The 5216-nt window shown below is 46.1% G+C and overlaps 1 protein-coding gene across 2 annotated transcripts in view; it reads right to left on the bottom strand.

The window, feature by feature from the left end:
* The window catches only part of LOC116852675 (myb-like protein X), a 93838-nt gene that overhangs the window by 35221 nt on the left and 53401 nt on the right, over window positions 1–5216 (bottom strand). The window lies entirely within an intron of this gene.

The following is a 5216-nucleotide window of genomic DNA, read 5'->3' as shown; positions in this document are numbered from 1 at the left end:
GTAGCTATGGGCGGAGGGATGCGGCGAGATACGATTCGCGAGTGTCACGGTCGCACGTCGGCCGAAGGCATCTTTCTTTCCGCTGCCGCTTTCTGTACGCTGATTTGTTGAGACAAAATAATTAATTTCTCAAAAACTATTGCGAATATCGCAAAACGGCACAGGACTTTCTTGCTCACCTCAATCCGTTCTACGTTCTCACCAAGGGTCATCATGGGACTTCGGGACACCCTGTATATATATATATACACAAGATGTTCCCAAAAGGTGGTATCAAATTTTAGGGGTACGTAGTGCTCGTTAAAACAAACCAAAAACTCTTAATGAACAGTACTCTGAAAATCTTTTATTTCTGAGTTATGAAGCATTTTGTTCTGTGAAAAATAGAAAATAAATCTACAATAAATGTTCAATGTCAATACACATTTCGGCATGTTTCGTCATTGAAAATCAAAGAGTCCAGGTTTATTTCATATTTGTTGATAACAGTTTCCAAGTCTCTTAGTCAGTTTATTCACGGACGCCCGTATGTGACCACCTATGTAATTACGCAGGGATTGTTGTATTCAACTTTGGATTGTGGACCGTGTCTAGTTTCGTGTTATCTGAAAAATGGCTAATTTTTACACAAATTCTGAAATAACGGATATTCATTTTATATATGGCAGAGCAAAGAGCAATGCTTCAAAAGCAGCACGCTTGTATCATGCAGCTTATCCGAATCGCCGACAGCCAAGTAGAAGAATGTTTAGCAAAATTCATCAACTCTTACGTGAGACCCGACAGTAAATTTTAATTATTTTCTATTTTTCACAGAACAAAATGCTTCATAACTCAGAAATAAAAGGTTTTCGGAGTACTGTTCATTAAGAATTTTTGGTTTGTTTTAACAAGTACTACGTACCCCTAAAATTTGATACCACTTTTTGGGAACACCCTGTGTGTGTGTGTGTGTGTGTGTGTGTGTGTGTGTGTCCCACAACTGATAGAACACCCGTTAGAGATAGGTAGAGAGTGCAATTTGGAACTGAAAGTTCCTCTTCCACTTTTGGGACAAAAGACATTTAGTTAACGAGATATTAATTAATTAAGTCTACCAATCCCTTAGCGCCCTAAGTGAGCGCTCAGGGACGTAGGACGCCGTGGACTCCTCAAAGGCTCTGCTCGTCCGTTTTTCTTCCCTTTTTGTACACACATACTAAAATCATTCACGATACTCAACTACCAACATGCAGAAAACATTCAAGTCTCCCACGCACTCGAAGAAAACATACCACACATGCTGTCCTCTTCCGGCACATGAAGTGCAATTACTCCGTCAATTCGCATTAAAAAGACTCAAATTATCCATGCATTCATAACCGCACACAAAAACACCCATACACATCACCCCTACACATTGAAAACTTGCCAATCCCTAGACCTCGGTCAGGCACCCATCCACACACCCACTCACTCACTCAGGCATATTTATATCGGGCGGGCGAGCGCACAAGCGGCCAAGCAATGTGTGTATGTGTGTGTGTCCTTCTTATTTACAATTATTCGTTTCACACATATGTTTTTGACTTTTCAGATAAATTTACAAGCAACTTGTAACGATCCGTATAGACCGTTACGGAAAAAAACAGATTACTACGAATAATTATAATCGCAGAACAACGCGAATCAGAAGCGCAAGGGGACGACGCGTCTTCTAAAAATGTAAACAGCGCGAGCATCGAACAACCGCGGTAGATAGCGAATCAAGCGGGATTCGCAAAGTATAAAACGCCGCGTAATCGTAATCTAGGGGAGATTAGATTGACCGCACTCACTCGAAACAGATCCGATCAACCGTTCTTCTCGAAAGAATCAGATTCCGATCCTCCGCTATCGAAAAAGATCCCCAGCTTCCGCTCCTGGCAGATTACTGTTCGTCGATTGGCGACTGTAATCATTCCGCCGTCGTTGCACGGATTCGTGTCATCGACACTCGCTTCTACTCCGCTCCTGGCAGATTACTGTTCGTCGATTGGCGACTGTAATCATTCCGCCGTCGTTGCACGGATTCGTGTCATCGACACTCGCTTCTACTCCGCTCCTGGCAGATTACTGTTCGTCGATTGGCGACTGTAATCATTCCGCCGTCGTTGCACGGATTCGTGTCATCGACACTCGCTTCTACTCCGCTCCTGGCAGATTACTGTTCGTCGATTGGCGACTGTAATCATTCCGCCGTCGTTGCACGGATTCGTGTCATCGACACTCGCTTCTACTCCGCTCCTGGCAGATTACTGTTCGTCGATTGGCGACTGTAATCATTCCGCCGTCGTTGCACGGATTCGTGTCATCGACACTCGCTTCTACTCCGCTCCTGGCAGATTACTGTTCGTCGATTGGCGACTGTAATCATTCCGCCGTCGTTGCACGGATTCGTGTCATCGACACTCGCTTCTACTCCGCTCCTGGCAGATTACTGTTCGTCGATTGGCGACTGTAATCATTCCGCCGTCGTTGCACGGATTCGTGTCATCGACACTCGCTTCTACTCCGCTCCTGGCAGATTACTGTTCGTCGATTGGCGACTGTAATCATTCCGCCGTCGTTGCACGGATTCGTGTCATTGACACTCGCTTCTACTCCGCTCCTGGCAGATTACTGTTCGTCAATTGGCGACTGTAATCATTCCGCCGTCGTTGCACGGATTCGTGTCATTGACACTCGCTTCTACTCCGCTCCTGGCAGATTACTGTTCGTCGATTGGCGACTGTAATCATTCCGCCGTCGTTGCACGGATTCGTGTCATCGACACTAGCTTTTACTCCGTTCCTGGCAGCTCGTCGATTGGCGACTGTAATTACTCCGCCGTCGGCTAACGGATTTGTGACGCCGACACTGATAAATTCCGCGAACCATCGAATTCCAGGGCCACCGAAGGACTCAGAATCGACACTCGGGAAGGGCGCTCCACGCACCTTCCACCACGTCAGCTGAATCGCGCTTTCGCCTTAGAGCGAGGGAGATTCCTACCGGTCTAGTCGCCACGAGCAGACTCGTCATCACCGATTCGAAGTGACGCTTCGTGTAGCGTGGCTTCGACACCGCGCCTTCAGGATCCACATTAGGATCATACCGTCGTCGCGCCACAGAAACGTGAGCCAATCTGCGTAATAATCGGAAGCGATCTCCAGCAGGGAGATCGGACGGAACCGCGACCGCAACGCATAGAAATGTCCGCGGCACCGTTTACCGCATCCGAAATCGTGTCCGAACGAGCCCAACTTATAATTATTATTATTCAGTCATAAAGGAAACTCCGGAAGCTAAGGTCCCGTGTACGAGGACCGACGGCCGCATCGTAGACACCGAATTGAATCGAATCTCCGCAAGAGGAGATCGAAGGGATCGCCGCTAAGGCAATACTCCGCGTGCAGTTACGCTGCAGTCTCACCGATCGTGGACATTGTACGATTCCGAAGCGCAGCTAAAATCGCTGCAAGAAGTTGTCAACCGCAATTAAAGAGACAAGAAGCCGAAAGAAACATCAACAAAACAAACTCGCGAATACGCGACACTGACATCGGCCGCGTCCCGCGCATCGCGCGTCATCTCTCACAAACCGGCGTCTAAACAAGCCTCTGTCAGGCGATACACAACCGACCAAAACCAACGGCGTCAACACGTATTATTTGATATCCATATTGTAATTATCACTAACCTAGTATTTAAATATATTGTACATTATTATTCTTGAAAACACTGTTTCTCAATTATTCCGCCTATCACGAACCCGAACCGACGAGCGAAACGCGACGCCTCGCGGTTACAAATTAATCTAGTATATAGCACATATATATCGTACTTCGGCTTGTTAACGGTACACAGTATCGAAAAATTGTAATATATTTTTCGAACTTCTTTCATCAATAACTTTTTAACAGACAATGAGCGACGGCTAAAACCTTCTAAAGGTTACTCAAGAGGTTGACCTCTATCATGTACAGGGTGTCCCGAAGTCCCATGATGACCCTTGGTGAGAACGTAGAATGGATTGAGGTGAGCAAGGAAGTCCTGTGCCGTTTTGCGATATTCGCAATAATTTTTGAAAAATTAATTATTTTGTCTCAACAAATTAGCGTACAGAAAGCGGCAGCGGAAAGAAAGATGCCTTCGGTCGACGTGCAACCGTGACACTCGCGAATCGTATCTCGCCGCGTCCCTCCGCCCATAGCTACGAAACATAGACTCGCTATGTCTCGTAGCTATGGGCGAAGGGACGCGGCGAGATACGCGAGTGTCACGGTTGCACATCGGCCGAAGGCATCTTTCTTTCCGCTGCCGCTTTCTGTACGCTAATTTGTTGAGACAAAATAATTAATTTCTCAAAAACTATTGCGAATATCGCAAAACGGCACAGGACTTTCTTGCTCACCTCAATCCATTCTACGTTCTCACCAAGGGTCATCATGAGACTTCGGGACACCCTGTATATATAAAGGTCAAGGTCATAGCTACTGGGTCTGTTATTCTAAAGATTTACCATAATTTGTCTCACATATTAATTTACGTAGTGTCGCAAAATTACATGGATGATTGTTAGATCATTCTGATACAATAGGAACACAAGCATCCACCGCGAGTCCGACCGGGCGAGCTGGTGTGTGTGTGTGTGTGTGCGTGCGTGTGTGTGTGTGTGTGTGTGTGTGTGTGTGTGTGTGTGTGTGTGTGTGTGTGTGTGTGTGTGTGTGTGTGTGTGTGAAAGAGAGAGAGAGAGAGAGAGAGAGAGAGAGAGCGCTAGGGGCACGCACCTTCCTATTCTACAAATTCAATGTCTTTGTATATACGGTGTCCAAAAATTAGATTTATTTTATACAACTTCTTTTGTTAATAAGTTTTTAATAAACAACGAGCGACGGCTAAAATCTTTTGAATGTTACTCAGAACCTTGACAACATATGTGAAAGTCATCGTCCTCGGAAAGTGGTCCGTTTTTGTCTATATTTACCCAAATTACATTTTATTTGTAAAACCTCAAATATAATAGGAACATACGCACCCAACGCGAGTCCGCCCGAGCGGGCGGGCAAGCGCGCGGACAACCGAGCAGAGTGTGTGTGTGTGCGCGTGCGTATGCAACTGAACGTACACACGGCAGGAAGGTACGTATCTCTAACACACACACACACACACACACACACACACACACACACACACACACACACACACACACACAC

This window comes from Odontomachus brunneus, unplaced genomic scaffold, assembly GCF_010583005.1.
Source record: "Odontomachus brunneus isolate Ranch 3 - 2012 unplaced genomic scaffold, Obru_v1 Obru_scaffold_248, whole genome shotgun sequence".
In the NCBI taxonomy this organism is placed as follows: Eukaryota; Metazoa; Arthropoda; class Insecta; order Hymenoptera; family Formicidae; genus Odontomachus; species Odontomachus brunneus.
The sequence above is the reverse complement of the archived record's forward strand: the minus strand, read 5'-3'. Positions and strand labels throughout refer to the sequence as shown.